At 44.9% G+C, this 17138-nt stretch overlaps 1 non-coding gene across 1 annotated transcript; it reads right to left on the bottom strand.

The window, feature by feature from the left end:
• Positions 1 to 7383: 7383 nt before the first annotated feature.
• Positions 7384 to 7545, bottom strand: LOC132538755 (U1 spliceosomal RNA). Its single transcript, XR_009550095.1, has one exon. It is a non-coding gene; the product is annotated as a U1 spliceosomal RNA (small nuclear RNA).
• Positions 7546 to 17138: the final 9593 nt, after the last annotated feature.

The raw sequence follows: 17138 nt of genomic DNA on the forward strand, positions 1-17138 counted from the left end.
AGCAGATAGCATCCATATTTGCAGCACACAGTAAACGTTTCCTTTGACCAGAAGGGATTAGTAACTCCAACATCAACAAAGAAGCACATTAAGGACTCATCTGGAATTTGGTTAATCACTACATGATGAGAATGACTTTAATTCCAGGGCTTATTTGAGGCTAAGACTCCAAATCTCACTACACTATAAATAAGAGGAAGGTAGGATGTGTTTACAAGGGTACGTATCAACTCATACCCCTGTACTTACGTTAGTCTCTCACCAACTCTGGTTGCTACCATACTGAAGGCTTCCATGACTGGCAGAATTTCACAGTCAGGGTAGATATCAATAGATCATCAGATTTCACTTTCATGAAATTACTATAATCATAACTCAGTAGCTTACTTTGTCCCACACACCACTGATAGTATGGAATTTCCTGCATGCGTACCACAAGCTTTTCTAACAGCTGTGCGATTGTCTGTATAAATGGAACCATAATTCATTCAGCCATTCAGATTGTTCTCAGATAATTATCTTTATACCTCAAATTATGCTGAAATAATATGCTCAGTATATCCATATTTACTGGTATTTTGATTTCTGAAGATTAGATCCCCCCCAACTGAAATTTTGGGTCACAGGGAATTAAACACATTACATTTGAACAGATACCCCTAGGCCCCTAGATGACTTTCTAAAGGAAATGATTGTGAAAACTTAAATCTCTCTCAGCCAGATTCTTTCCCTCAACCCATCTGTCAGTACTGGGTGCTATAAATCTCCTAAATGTTAACCTTTGGATAGGTAGGAATTGGAATCTCCATGATTTGATTTCCATTTACCTGACTACTTGGAAGTTTAAGTACCTTTTCCTGTTTTCCTGTTTATATGTCCTCTTCTGTGAATTGCCTGCTTTATCACTCCATTCAATCTGTTAGGATGTTCTTTTCTACATTTATGTATTGGCTCTCCGCTTATCAGGGACAGACCTTTTGGTCTGTTTCACATATGGAAAATAGTGTTCTTCAAATTTCTGTTATGTGTGTGTGTGTGTTTCTTTTACTCTGTCTATGGTTTCTGAGCCATAAAGAAATCTCTATTTTCTCATCTTATTTCCAACCCTGACACCAGACAATACCTTTGGCCCATCTGCATGTTAGCTCTTGGGCTCAGGCAGGCAAAAATTAGTAGTCATGGGCCCATTGGAATATACCTAAAATAGACCCACTACCTTTTTCCAAAATGGAGACCTCAAATCTCACCTGCTATATTCATGCTTTTAGGTTCCAGATTATTAAATAATTTGTTCTTTTTATATCTTAATGCTTTCTTAGACACCAAGTTACAGATGCTATCATGATGCCAACCTGACTCTCTTGGGCAGATGGCCTCACCAATATATCCTGGAACTCCATCTCTCTGGAGCCCCACCCCACTAGGGAAAGATAGATACAAGTTGGGAGTATGGATTGACCTGCCAATGCTAATGTTCATCAGAGAAGCAGTTACGGAAGCTAGACCTTCCACCTTCTGTACCCCATAATGATCCTGGGTCCATACTCCCAGAAAAAAAAGAATAGGGAAGCTTCCAGTGGAGGGGATGGGATGGAACCCTGGTGGTGAGAAATGTGTGAAATTTTACCCCTCTTATCCTATGGTTTTGTCAATATTTTCTATTTTATATTTTATAAATAATTGTTTTAAAAGCCTTTCTTTTTATGTAGCCAGATGTGTAAATCTTCTTCTATGGTTTCTGAAACTTTCAGATCAGATTTAGAACTAGTTGAACAAATAACCTTTAACTAAATCCTTTTGAGGAGATGACTGGAATTGTACTGAATCTATGACACATGACCACTACACTATAATGAGCATTCAGTCCCTTCTGAGTGGTACGATTTTATCAGTCTAATTTAGACAGGGCATTTCTTGTTGTTGTTCTGTTTTGTTTTCACCTCTCTCAGTGGTGTCTAGTAGTTTTCTTCACTTAGTTCTCAGACGTGTCTGTTTGGTTTACTCCTGAGCACTCAGCGACTGGTCTCACAGCTGTGAGTCAAATCTCTCCATCCTAATTAACCCATTAAACTGACTTTTTAGATTTGCCTACTTGGGGCATTTTGTGCCAGTGGACCACATAGTTTTTTGCAACTTTCTTCTACTCCACCTCGTTCATCTATTTTGCAGCATATACCTTAGCTCCACTGCTTTTTACTCTCAAACGGTACGCCTCATTTTATTGATCCATTTAGACCAAGGTAAACTTGGGTTGTTCCCATGTCTAGGTTATGACGGGGACCTTTGTGAGAAGCATTCATGTCAGTATAAATACGTATATATTTGCACTTTACCTAGATATAGACCTAGAAGCTAAGCCACTGTGTCAGACAGCAACTTTATTCCGAGTCTTCTAAAGAGCTGCCAATATGGCTGCGCCACTTTCCGTCCCCCACAGCAGGGCCTGATTTCCTCCTAGTCTCACCAGCACTTACTATGATCTGTCTTGCTTGTAGTCATCTTAGTGGATATAAAGCAATATCTCACTATATCCCTTCCTTTTTGTTTTATTTTTTAATTTATTTTTAATCAGATAGAGAGAGAGAGAGAGAGAGAGAGAGAGAGAGAGGCCAGAGCACTGCTCAGCTCTGGCTTATGGGGGGTGCTGGGGATTGAACGTGGAACTTCAGAGCCTCAGGCATGAAAGTCACTTTGTGAAGCCGTTATGCTATCTCCCCAGCCCTTTCTGTCCCTTTCTATTCTTGCTTCACATTTCTTTTTCTAGAAGCACTTATTTAAAAGTACACTGAGGGAGATCTGTTAAAGGTAAAACCCTTTCCTTTAAAAAAAAAATTGAATGAACTATCTCATCTTTATTTTGCCATGGCTCATGTTAGACCTCAGAGAGATGGAAAGGTCACCTTTACTTAATTTAACTGTCTTTCTAGTTTCCATTATTGCTGTTGAGAACTCTATATGTTGCTCCATTTAAGATAACCTGATTCTCTTTTTATTAACTTTTAGGGTTCTTTCTCTTTGGTCTCTACAGTGTCTCAAAAGTCCCCAAGTATTGCTTTAATTTATCATGCTTATTAGGATCCTCACTGCTGAAATCCAAGACAGGTCATCTTTCATCAACTCCAGGAAGTACTCAGTGACATTCCTTCCACAATAGCGTCGACCTCATTTTTTCTATTCTCCCCACCCTGAAATGCTACTAGACATTTGTTGAGATTTCTCGCCTCTTGATCTCTCACTTAAATCTCATACCTTTTTATACCCAGGATACATTTCTGCAGGTAGCCATTTTTTTTTTTCTAGCCTGCCAGTTTAGGTATGTCTAATCTGGGCTTAACCTCTCCTTAGACATATAAATATTGAGGGTGAATATATATATATATGAATATATATGACTATCTATCGATGACCTTTTTTTTCTTTTCTAGGAGTTCTGTTTGGCTATTTTGCAAATATCCCTGGACTTCCTCTTTTTGCATTAGAAACAAAAAGTCTTCTGTCTTGAGCTGCAGGAAACAGAGCAGGGTAAGGGGATCAGGAGTGAGGAGGGTGAGCCACCTGGAAGTGCTATTTTAAGGAGAGTGTTTGGAGGAGTTGACTTTGGGCAGAGACAGGAAGGAGCAAGCCAAGAGGCTTTTGCTGACAGTGCTGACTGCCCCAAGCACTGAGCAGGTGTCTGACAGGCAGCACCTGGTCTCTTGCTCGAGTCCCAGCAGCGAAGCAGCCTCTGAACTTGAGCTCTGATTCCTCAGCTCAAGAACTTCCACGCAAGTAGCAGAGCGATGCCACTGTGGAAGGACAGCCCTGCACGCAGAGACGTTCCTGCGTCTGGACCTCAAGGTGTATGCGAGTGAAACAGCTTCTCGGTTAACGTCCAGTCATCTGCTTCACGTGAATTTATTTTAGTTTGTTATTTTTTTTTAATTTTTTATATTTATTTATTTACTCTTTTGTTGCCCTTTTTTATTGTTGCTGTAGCTATTATTGTTGTTGTTATTGATGTCGTTGTTGTGGGATAGGACAGAGAGAAATGGAGAGAGAAGGGGAAGACAGAGAGGGGAGAGAAAGACAGACACCTGCAGACCTGCTTCACCGCCTGTGAAGTGACTCCCCTGCAGGTGGGGAGCCGGGGCTCGAACCGGGATCCTTCCGCCGGTCCTTGCGCTTCACGCCATGTGCGCTTAACTCGCTACGCTACTGCCCAACTCCCAGTTTGTTTGTTTTTTTTTTATTGGGCCACAATAAGACTGGGTTGACAGTACAGTCTTGGATACACAGTCACACCTCTCAACTCCCTTTTGTAGGTGTCTGGGAGATACTCACCCCCCAACCTAGTGCCCCCTTCCCCATCACACACCAGGCCCCCAATGTCCCTTTATCCCATCCTATTCCCTCTCCTCCTAGAGTCCTTTGCTTTGGTGCAACACACCACACCCACTATAAGTTTCACATTGTGTTTTCCTTTACTGTCCTCCTACCCTAAGTTCCACCTCTGAGTGAGATTATCCAGTCTGGGTTTTTCTCTCTCTCTGGTTTATTTCATTCAGCATGGTACCTTCAAATTCTGACTGAGTTATCGCAAAGGAGATGTCATCATCATTTTGAATGGCTGCGTAATATTCCATTGTGTATCTAGACCACAAATTTCTCAGCCACTCATCTGTTGTTGGGCATCTGGACTTTGGCTATTGCAAACTGTGCTGCTAGGAACATAGGTATATAACATCATTTAATTAATAATTAATAAATGCATACTGTCATTTAATTAATAATTGTATAATGTTAGTGAACTAAGCCATGCTTAATTCCTCCCTGCTTGAATCCTTTTCTCCAGCACTTCTAATCTACCAAGAGCTCAGACCTCTTTCTTTCTTTTTCCTCAGACTTCTCTCTTTTTTTTTATTTATTCCCTTTTGTTGCCCTTGTTGTTTTATTGTTGTAGTTATTATTGTTGTTGTCGTCATTATTGGATAGGACAGAGAGAAATGGAGAGAGGAGGGGAAGACAGAGGGGGAGAGAAAGACAGACACCTGCAGACCTGCTTCACCGCCTGTGAAGCGACTCCCCTGCAGGTGGGGAGCCGGGGTTCGAACCGGGATCCTTATGCCGGTCCTTGTGCTTTGCGCCACCTGCGCTTAACCCGCTGCGCTACAGCCCGACTCCCCTCAGACTTCTCTCTTAAGTGGACTTACTTTCTAGGTCATCTTAACAAACTGTGTGGTTTTTGATATTCTCTCTCAATCGATGAGCGGTCCATAGTCCCTCTCTCCACCCCGCCCCCCAAACCTTTTCCTGGAATGCCAGCTCCAAATTGACAGCAGCTCATTCTACTCCTGCATCCCAAACTCAGCCTGTCTCCACACACTCATCATGGTCTCTCTTTCCCCTCTCTGACTGGCTTCTCCTTTCTTCCAGATGCTCAGAACATGAGCCTTGGAGACAGCCTGCACTTGACTCTCACTCCCCACCTCCAGCCAGCAGGAAGGCTGTTGATTCTCTCAGCAGACTGTACCCTAGGCTCCACCGTCTTCTGTCTCCTTTGCTGTCACCCTGGTCCAAGCCCCACCCAGACTCCCGAGATGACCTGCCCTTCCTGCCACACTGGTCCTGTGAGCACGTGGTGAGCACATTTCCTGGGCTTCCATGCCGATCAGGACCTGACACTTGGCATTTACTGGTCTGTGGGGTGACCTTGAAATTATTCCTAAATAATTCCCTAAAGAAATAATTGGTGTACTCAGTTGAGTGCAGAAGTTGCCATGAGCAAGGTCCTGGTTCAAGCACCCCCCCACCACACACACTCCACCTGCAGGAAGGATGCTTCATGAGTGGAAAGAGGTCTGCAAATGTCTGTCTCTCTCCATATTCCCCTTCCCTCTCAATTTCTCTCTGTCCTGTAAAACAAAATAGAAAGACAAAAAAAAAAAAAAAAAGCAAAAATGGCCTCCAGGAGCAGTGGATTCATAGTGACAGCACCGAGCCCCAGAGATAACCACCCTGGTGGCAATGAAAAAAAAGAAAAGAAATTATTCATAAATTTCTCTTGAATGGCTCCCCTGTGTGATATACAATGGGACAAACAGCATGGAGGTAGCACTTAGGGCCCCCTACGTGGTCCTGCCTCATGCTGTCTTGAACCCCAGGTAGCCCCACCTGAGGAAACTCCTCAGTGCCAATCATATGCCATTGGTCCTCTGCTCAAAACCCCTCATCACCCTAAAATATGCCTGCTGGCTATCTACAAAATGGAGGACCCCCTCAACTCTTCATTTGCACTATTCCAGCCTTTAGGTTCATGATTGTTCAACAATTTGCTTGGCTTTGTATATTAACTCTCTTTTCAACCACCAGGTTCCAGATGCTAGCATGATGCTGACCAGACTTCCCTGGACAGACAACCCCACCAATATGTCCTGGAGCCCTGTTTCCCCAGAGCCCCACCCTACTAGGAAAAGAGAGAGACAGACTGGGAGTGTGGATCGACCTGTCAACGCCCATGTTCAGCGGGGAAGCAATTACAGAAGCCAGACCTTCCACCTTCTGCATCCCACAATGACCTTGGGTCCATGCTCCCAGAGGGATAAAGAATAGGAAAGCTATCAGGGGAGGGGATAGGATACGGAGATCTGGTGGTGGGAACTGCATGGAGTTGTACCCCTCTTATCCTATAGTTTTGTCAGTGCTTCCTTCTCATAAATAAATATAAAAAAATAAAAATAATTAAAAAAAACCCTTATCACCATCCCAGCTCATGACAGCCAATGTCAATTTATGTCACACAAGGCCTGGCACCATCTGCTCCCTTTGTCTCTTTAATTGCCAACCCCTCATAGCCCATCTTGCTCCTGTACCCTCAAGGCTGGTCTCTGAGCACATCCCCACAAAACTCTGAGGAGACACACTCTTCCTTTTCCCTGAAAAGTCTCCTTGGCTTTCTCCTTCACACCCTTTATGTTTCTGCCCCAATGCCACCTCCTCTTTCTGTGCTTCGCCAGTCTCCCCTCTCTCTATAATAAATCAATCTTGATAAAAAGTTTAATTAAAAATAGCATGTGAGTGGCTATGGCTTTAGGGTGAGAAAGGATATCACAACAACTCAAAAGAGCAAAGACCTAACTGATGGCACACGTATCACAACATCCACAAAGATATTTCTATTAATTAATTCCCGGGAAGCTGTATTTCTAGATGCATCTACTCTGAGAGTGTCTCCATAGACAATACTCTGCAATAACACTTTCTTTATGGAGAATCAAAATAATCGAGGTTCCTCTGTTGCAGTTGTCTGGCTTTAGCTTAGAGAAATTCTTCCAACATTGCCACTCATTCTAGTGTCATATAAATGTTCAGGGTTTCTGTCAGACTTGTTTTCATTTAATTTTTCTACAGGGGAGAGCGCAAACGCAGTCCCCCACTACCACAATATGCAGCTGAGTTTCCCACATTTGGGGAAATCACAGGGGTCAGCACATCCGGAGTGCAATGGATACACCTCGTCCTGGGAAAACCACCTTCGTGATCATAGTCTCTCCCCTGCCAGGTAAGTATTGTGCAAATGTCAATTTCAGGCAAGCTTTCTTGAACAGTAAGGAACTTCTATTTTTATTTACATTTTAAAAATATTTTATTTATCTATTATTGGATGGACATAGAAAAAAAACTGAGAGGGGAGACACCCACAGCCCTGCTTCACCACTCCTAAAGCTTTCCCCCTTGCAGGTGGGGACTCAGGGCTTGAACCTGGTTCCTTGCACACCGTAGTGTACGCACTTTACCAGCTGTGCCACTGCCTGGCCCCAACAGTAAGGAATGCTATATGATCATAATAAAGACTACCCTTATCCCATTTGTCACTGGAGTCCTCATTGGAAAGAGTTGGCATGGGTTTTATATTGTCTCTATGTCAGTATTTCGTGTCAATGAGCAAGAGGATGTTGTGTGTAGATTTAATCAAGACCATTTCTAGGGGAGGGAAACGTGGCTCCTGGGTCTGAAGTCCAGCTGGGCTGGAGGATCACATGTAAGATGATGGGATGGAGGGAAGCGTGACAAGCCAAGGGAAATGGTGTTGAAGCAAGAAGGGATACAGGATTTGTTGACACAGAAGAAGAGGAGGAGGAGTAAGTATCTGGAAATGGAGAGCTAATAAGTCAGGGAATCTAAGTCCAGTTGATCAGTCACCAATAGCGTGAAAGCAATAAAGTGTCACTATCATCAATAGTGGAGTTGACCTTTGAGCTTTGACACTTGACACAGAACAAATCCTTGGTGGCAATGGCTTAGCTGCCCACGTAAACATATCCCAAGAAACTCAAGGAGAGTGAACCCTCAACCCAACTGCCTCTTAGTCAAGTCTCAGATTTTTCCAGAATGTCTTGCAACCTAAGACAAGAGGAGGGGAAGTAGTATGGCTGAGTGCAACAGAAAGCCAAAGGTGTCTTCACCAGTGGCGGCTAAGCAATGTCACATTGCAGATTTTCCGGACTCCTGAATGGACTGATAAGACTCTTCCCAGGAACTCAGAAGAACACACGTGGGCAGGGATCCTGAAGCTAAAGTAGCCCCAGCTTCATGGGAAATTGGACTTCACAGGGCCTGGGTACTTGTCAAGTAGATGAAGGAATGATGTCATGTAAACTTGACATACTTGTCAAATGAATGAATGCATGTATATCTCTGTGTCTGGACAGAAGGTCTCACTCAGTATTCAGCACTGAGTGCATCCCTGGGCTGCTTCTGACTCTTCTGGTGTTTAATGCAATCCAAGAAGTAAGAGCCTAAAATTTAGCATGAGAGCTCTAGTCACTACTCTGACACCATCTTTCCAGATAATATTTTTAGTCCACTTGCATGTTAGCTATTGGGATCAGACAAAAATTAGTAAGGTGGTTTCGGGGTATCTCTCTCCCTCTCCGGTGGGGTGGTCTCCAGGGGAAAGGTAACAGGCTGGTTCTTTCTCGCTCATGACAGGGGTGACACGAAGTAAAAGACACCAGGGGACTCTTAGTGTGCCTAGAATCTGAGTCCTAGAGTCCCAGAATCCTGGAGTCCATTTATTAGCAAAGTGGACATTAATTAAATAGAAAAGCAATGGAGGTAATTATTGTTGAAATATGTCAGAAATTACAGGTCTCTTAACAGTCAGCATGCCCCTAACGTAGGGGGCTGGTATGACAGGAATTGATGAGATACAAGACAGTTATTCTCCATGACACAAGCAACTTAATTATCCAAAGGTATTTGAGAGAAGCACAGGGGTTAAACCCGTAGGGTGAGACAGAGAGAAGATGGATATCAAAAGGCCATATAGTTTGGAATTTCTCTTGTCTGGGGTCTGAGGTGTGTGATGAAGTGTGTGATAAGGCGTGTTCTTCTGTGATCAGAAGGTGACTTTGAATAAGTGAATCTGCGGCCATGTGGCCTGCAGTTAATGGAGGGAAGTATTGGGGTATCTGTGGGCCTAAGAGTCAAGAAGGAAAGAACCAAGTCTGAGTTTCCCCCCTTACGCTCACCTCTGTTGAGAGAGACTTACCAAGAGGTTATCTTCTCAGACCTCCATCCAGGGATGGGGGTGGTTCTCCCTAAGCTCTATCAGGCTTACACATGGTCCCAACAGGTGGGAGCTGGGTGGTAGCACAGAAAGTTGAGCACACATGTTGCAAAGTGCGGGGACCAGTGCAGGGATCCCAGTTTGAGCCCCTGGCTCCCCACCTGCAGAGGGGTCACTTTACAAGAGGTGAAGCAGGTCTGTAGGTGTCTGTCTTTCTCTCCCCTTCTATGTCTTCCCCTCCCCTCTCAATTTCTCTCTGTCCTATCCAACAACAATGACAGCAATAACAATAATAATAGCAGCAAAATGAACAACAAGGGCAACAAAAGGGGAAAAAATAGCCTCCAGGAGCAGTGGATTCATAGAGCAGGCACCAAGCCCCAGCAATAACCCTAGAGGCAAAGTAAATAAATAAATAAAAGATAAATAAAATAAAATTAGTAAAGTCATGGGCTGCCAGTCCCTGTTCGGTCGCCAGATGCTGGGTTAGCATGAGGGTGCTTCTTCTCAAACACGTGCTCTCTGGGTTGGAGAGAACTCAACTGGAGCCAACCTAGGCTGCTGTGTGGGAGAGGGATCAGGAACTCATGCCGGGCTAGCATCGCAGGAGAGAGACTCTGGGACTCTCGGAGCTGGAAGGCAGTCCAATGTGTGTTTGATCAGAAGAGAATCTGTATTTATACTAGCCAAGAAGGAAATAGTAGGATGGAAAACAGGATGTGACGTAGAGAGCGTGGAGTGAAAAGAGAGTGTGAACCATTGGGGATTAAACCAGTGCCCTGTAGACAGAGCAGGTCTCAGACAAAACAATGATTAAATAGACCAACAACGGGCCCCTTGGAACATACCTAAAATAGACTTCCTAGCTTCTTCCCACATGAAGGCCCCTAGTTTCATCTGCTCTATTCCTACCTTTGGGTTCCTGTTTATTAAACAGTTTGTCGTGCTTTATATCTTACTGCCTTTTAGCCACCAAGATGCAGATGCTTCTATGATTCCATCCTGACTTCCCTGGGTAGATGACCTCACTTCCCTGGGTAGTGTCCTAGAACCCCACCTCTCCAGAGCCCTACCCCACTAGGAAATATAGAAACAGACTGTGGGTATGGATCAACCTGTCACTGCCCATGTCCACCTTCTGCACTCCATTGAGATCTTTGGTCCATACTCTCAGAGGGATAAAGAATAGCGAAGCTTCCAATGGAGGGGATGGGCCACAGAACTCTGATGGTGGAAACTGTATGAAATTGTACCTCTGTTATCTTACCATCATGTTAATCATTATTATATCACTAATAAAAATCTAAAAAGCACTTAGCATAAGAAAGGTATGAAAATGCAGTGGAAGGAGGAGGAGAGGAGGAAAGAGAAGGAAGAAAGGAGGAAGAGCAACAGGAGGAGGAGAAAAGGGAGAAGAAGAAGAGGAAGAAGGAGAAAGAGAAAAGAAAAAGGAGGAGAAGGAAGAGAGAAGAAGAAGGGGGAGAAAGAATACATCTTACTGTGAGAGATGATTGTTACACAGGCAACTGAACTCTGAACAACTTCCTTTCAGGAAGTGTGTGTATAAGGGAAAATCAGAATCAAAATGTAGTGCTCAAAAATATCTCCAGGAGGCCAGCAAGATAGTTCACTTGGTAGGACACCTGCCTTTCTTTGCACATGGCCCAGGTTCGAGCCCCTGGCACTACCTGTGAACACTATAGAACTGGAGAAAGCTTCAGCACTGTGGTCAGGCATCGAGATTTGACTTTCCCTGGCTGGTATAAAGCTGGAACTGCAAGAGATGGGGGTGGTGAGAAGATTAGGAAAACTGCCACTTACAAATGAAATCCTGGTCATTTGGGGTGTATGACTGCAGGGGCTGTGACCAAGGTCTCTAGGCTGTCACTGGAGATACAGTCTGAGAGGCCAGGTGTGGTTATATCTGGTTGAGAGCACACATTACCATGTGTAAGGACCCAGGTTCAAGTCCTCAGTCCCCACCTGCAAGGGGGAAGAAGCTTCATAAGTGGTGAAACAGGGCTGCGGTGTCTCTCCCTCTCTGCCTCCCTCTTCTTTGTCAATTATTATCTATACAAAATAAAAAATTAATTAAAAAGAGAGATAGATAGTCTTATTCCCAGGTTAGAGCTCACAGATGAGGGCTGGTTTCCTGGACTGGCAGGTGTGGATTTGGGTTGGAGTTCTCCTGGTCTGGAAAATGAAAATGTAAGGTATGTGGATTGCTAAAAAGAAGGAGGATGAGGAGGAGGAGGAGGAGGAGGAGGAGGAGGAAGAGGAGGAGGAGAAGAAGTGTTGGTATGCTTCTAATTCTGCTTCTAAAACCCCTTCTGTTTCATTGGTTTAACCCCCCCTGCTTAACACTGTATCCTATTTACATAACCACCGTTAACTAAGCACCGCCCTGCCTGCAGGGCATTGGTTTAATCCCCACTGGTTCATGATGTCTTTTTGCTCTGCCCCCTCTCCTAGTCACCCTGATTTTCACCAATCTCTTTTTGCTCCACCCTCTCTATGTCACATCCTGTTTCCACCCTACTTGGCAAGTATATATAAGGACATGATGTGATTAGAGATAGTTTAGATTGTGCTGCTTTCTACATGAATAAAGACTGGACTGCATACCACTCAGCCATGAGTCCCTGGTCATCTCTGTCTCCCGCCCTTGAAGCTAGCCCGGCAGGAGAAGAAGAAGGAGAGGGAGAGGGAGAGGGAGAGGGAGAGGGAGAGGGAGAGGGAGAGGGAGAGGGAGAGGGGGAGGGGGAGGGGGAGGGGGAGGAGAAGGAGAAGAAAGGAAGGAAGGGGGAGGGAAGGGAAAGGAAGGGAAGGGGAGAGGAGGAGAGGGGAGGGAAGGGAAGGGAAGGGAAGGAGAGGGAAGGGGAGGGGAGGGGAGGGGAGGGAAGGGAAGGGAAGGGAAGAAAAAGATAGGTTCCTTTGAGCTTCAGAACTTCTCTAAAATTGCATCAGCACAGCCTTTTGAGACATGATAGAAATCAAACAAAATAAAACCAGATCCTTTATTTTGAGAAGCTCTGACTCAAAGGTCCCATCATAATGAGTTAGATCTTCAATTTTCTTATCTGTTTTTTCTTTCTCTTACTCCATATTTATTGTTATATACACATATTGTATATAAAAATTTTTACCTTAATGAAAGAGACAGACCAGAGCACTTCTTGGCTCTGACTTCTTATGGTGCTGGGGACTGAACCTGGGACCTCAGAATCTCAGGCATGAAAGAGCCAGAAATGAATGATTTCACCAAACAAATGTATCAACAAGTTCCAAATGCTAAGAGAACCTTCTTCAGTACCAGCTGAATGTTGTTAAGACATGACAGACGCTGATGGCTACTCTGGCCTTCAGTCAGGAGCACTGTTCTAAGAAAAAAACCACAGAGCCTCCCTTCATCCTGGGTCATCTCAGCAAGGGGTCACCTTCTGGTAGTCAGAATCTGCTTCAGCAACTACTTCAGACCTTGAACAATAAACGGTATCTGCCTCAGAAGAAAAACAATGATTTCCAAACCAAAGGAGAGGAAGTTGAAAACTGAGGTGAAAAACAAAGGGACTGATGCCAAAGGAGCAACTACTGGTATAGACGTCTCAAAATACTTCTCTTCATTTAACCGAAATCTTCTTTTGCCTCATTATGATATCAATTACTCGCTCATCTTGTTTATCTCCTGAACATCAGCAAGGGAGAGTCCAAAGGTCAGTGTAGGCTCTCTCTAAAGACATCTTACTTTAATGAATGAACTCATTCACTTAATGATCTTTACCTAACCAACTGGCATTATGAACCATCACTCAGATCTTTCCCTAAAGCTGTGACTAAGGCCCCAGGCAGACAGCAAAATGTACTAAGTATCTGGCTCGCTAAGCAAGATGGCGGCGAAGCCCCTCTCCATGGAAACATACAAGTTCCAACCCAGTTCCTTCCCACTCCACCACTCCCAGCCCCTCCAGGCAGCAAAGAGAGAGGGCAGGGGGGGAGAGAATGGGTGCCCCCAACAACAGATTCTTTCCTCAAGGAGGAGTGTGTCTCTCCTCTTGGGTTGGGAAGATTGGGTTCTCTGTTTGCTTTCCCAGTTGGGTTTTGTGATGGTTCACCTCATGTGCCATAGTGGCTGTCCCACAGTGGCTGCTGCTGATCAAACACCAGTCTACTGGCTGCTGCTCAGGTGGCAGCTCTTGACTGCGAATAACCCACAGATCAGTTGAGCAGAGCAGATGGACTCCATGATGATGTAGGTGGACCTCACCGCACTAGTTGAAGTCCCAAAGAGAAAAGGCTGCAGGTGCGATTCTGCTTCCAGACTGATTATAGACTCCAGTCTGGGACATTGGCTCTTCCCTGGTTTCCCTGCCCACTGGCCCACCTGCCCTATCCTGCTGATTATGTACTCGACAACCCCCACAACCCCACACGTCAATTCCTTAGACTAAATCTCTCTTCCTCTCTTTGTCCCGCTCCATGAATATACTAACATGTCGCTTACACTGCATTATACTGTATATTACACATGGTATTGCCAGTTGGTATCTATTGCATTGTATTGGGTTCTATTTATTCTGTCATGTTATATGCTCTGCCACAAGTCTCCTATTTGCTCTATTTCTCTGGAAGAACCCTGACCAGTACAGAACCCTGCCCAACACAGCCAGCCCCTGTAGTGGTTCAACCCAAGAGCAGGGAAAGAGCAGAAACAAATGTGGGATAGGTGGAGGGTAGTTCTTGGTGGGTCTGAAGCACGCCCACTTTCTGCAGAGCAAGGACATACAGGCAGGGCGGGGCCTCCTCATCCCTGCAGGATGTTTCAAAGACCCCACAGTCTTGAGCCTCAGGACAGAGACATACTATGATGTCTATTGACGGAAGGCCAGGCATCAGGGGCTTGGCTGAGCCCCACTTCCAGTTCCCTGGAGAGCCCCTATCCCTTGCCCTCTCTTACATATATCCTAGGGGAGCTGCACTGGGCCACCCCACCTGCTTTTCAAATGAGCTCCTTAGCCTGGGTGGCTGAATTTACAGTCTCCCAGGAGGCTGGAGAAGAATTGAGAACCGAGCCCAGACACAGAATCACACAGGCTACAGAGATTCAGAAGCTCTCTACTGCAGCTAGGACTCAGAACTACCTCTTGGTAAGTGCTGCAGACAGATGGCCCTGCTAAAATGAAGGTGGCAAGTGCCTTTGACCTTGGATGGCTTAGAGTAGGCATGCATCTTTTTAAAAATTATTTGTAGTAGCGATTTAATATTGATTTACAAAATTATGAGATAACGGGTATAATTCCACACCATTGCCACCACCAGAGTTCTGTGTCCTGTTCCCTCCATTGGAAACAGAAGTAGTTTTCCCAAGGTCACTGATTTGGGTTAACTACTATTCCTATAACTATCTACCTATTTATCCATCTAACTCTTTATATTTTACCTACTTTTCCCCTACATTCCTACTTTCTCTTCCTTTCTAAGTCACATCTATACCTCTTACTACTTCTGAATGTCCTTCCTTTTTTTTTCCCCTCTTGTCTCTTTTGGTCCTGATAGAATTTGACTTCAGAGTCCTCTGGTCATCTTCCCTTATCATTTCTCCCCTCTGAGAGTGTAGGCCACAAATTTTTATAGGGTGCAGAAGGTGGGAGTTCTGACTTCTGTAACTGCATCTATGCTGGACATGGGCGTTGGCACGTGGATCCCTACCCCCAGCCTGTTTCTATCTTTCCATGGTGGGGTAGAAACCTCCATCTTGAATCTAGAATTGGACTGTTCTGGTACCTCTAGTAGATGCAGTTATAAAATTGGCTAAGTGGCTACCACAGGACTCACCAGCCAGTGGAACAGTGTCTTCAGGCTGAAGTCATTAGTAAAACATAAGTGGAGAAGGTTGCTAGGTGGTGGCACACATAACTGTGCACAAGGACCTGGGTTTGAGCCTCCTGCTGCCTATCTGCAGGGAGGAAGCTTCACAAGTGATTAAGCAGGTCTACAGCTATATCTATGTCTCTGTTTCTCTCTATCTCTATTTCCCTCTCCACTCTCAGTTTCTTTCTGTCCTTTCAAATAAAATGAAAAGGAGAAAAAAAAAAAAAAAGGAAAGGAAAGGATAAAATGGCCACCAGGAGCAGTGAATTTGTAGTGTCCGAACTGTAGGCAAAAATAAATAAATAAATAAGTAAATAATAAAAATAAAGATAAACTGAGTAGAGAGAGTTCTTGTGCATGAAATGCCAGTGAGTCAAGCATCTTTGTAAACAGACTCCAGAGGAGTAACTTAAGATACTGGCTCAGTCTCAGACTGTACCATTCAACCTGCTAACGCTCTTCTGAAAATCAACTTGCCTGGTCCTTGGGTTCCTGTTAGGAAGCAGAGTTACATATGCAAAGTGAAACTGCTAGAAAAATGCAAAGTGAAAATGCAGAAAGCTGCATTTTCCTCAAAGCCAGTGACTCCAGCTGTCCCCTCCTCTTCACTGGAATCCAGCAGCTGCTGGCCCAAGAAACAAAGCATGATTCTGGCTTCTGCCCCATTTCTCTCTCTCTCTCTCTCTCTCTCTCTCTCTCTCTCCCCCCAGATGCTCCTCTTTTGCTTTTTCTGCTAACTACTCTATGTACGGGGGGTGGGGGGGTGAGAGGGCTGCAGGGTTTGGCATTGCCTCTCCTGATTTTGCCTTGCCTTGCCTTGCCTTGCCTTGCCTTGCCTTCCCTTCCCCTCCCTTCCCTTCCCTTCCCTTCCCTTCCCTTCCCTTCCCTTCCCTTCCCTTCCCTTCCCTTCCCTTCCCTTCCCTTCCCTTCTCACCTTCTCACCTTCTCACCTTCTCACCTTCTCACCTTCTCACCTTCTCACCTTCCCACTGACTTTCTAAAGCCTTCCCCCTTGCTCCAGTTCCTCTGTCATTTTTTTCCTGGCCTTGCTCTGGAGACAAGAGTGCAGTGACTGGCTAACGATGGAGTCAGTAAGCCTGTCCCCTCTAGCAGCCAAAACCGATTAGTAAAATTCTCATTTCCTTGCCAGCAAAAGACCTGCATAAGGAGGTCTTTGCAAACGTGAGTGTGTGTGTGTCCATCCTTTGTGCCTGTCTGTCAGTGATGCTCTTGTGGAGGGAATCAGTCCCTTCCCATGGTGCTGTGTCTGAGTTTATGTTGATGTCACATAGCTCTATCCAGACTGGCCTCTCCGTTACAATCTTCATCCATCAATGCGGTCAGCAAGCTTCTTCAATCTAGGCATGCCTCTCGATAGTCACTAGCAAAGAAATTCATCGCATTTTCTCAAAGACAAAACACATCATATAGCCATGTAGGTCAGAAATCTCAGAGTGGTTTTCAAAGGGCACTGTCCTTAACTTACCTCTAGTGCAAGCCAAAAGGAAGTGCCACACCATTTCACTAGTGCCCAGACCCACCTGCCTCCCTGTCAGCTCTCTCTGTTCACTGGACTCCCACGCTCCAGTAACAGCAAAACCCAACCTCCCCCTGCATCCAGTCAGTGACTGACCAGTACCTTCGGAGTCACAGAGGGATGTGGGGGAGAGGAGGCAGAGCTAAACTCAGTGTCCTGTCCACTTAAGACAGGTAGCTAAGATAG

The sequence above is a fragment of the Erinaceus europaeus genome, chromosome 5 (assembly GCF_950295315.1).
Source record: "Erinaceus europaeus chromosome 5, mEriEur2.1, whole genome shotgun sequence".
Lineage (NCBI taxonomy): Eukaryota > Metazoa > Chordata > Mammalia > Eulipotyphla > Erinaceidae > Erinaceus > Erinaceus europaeus.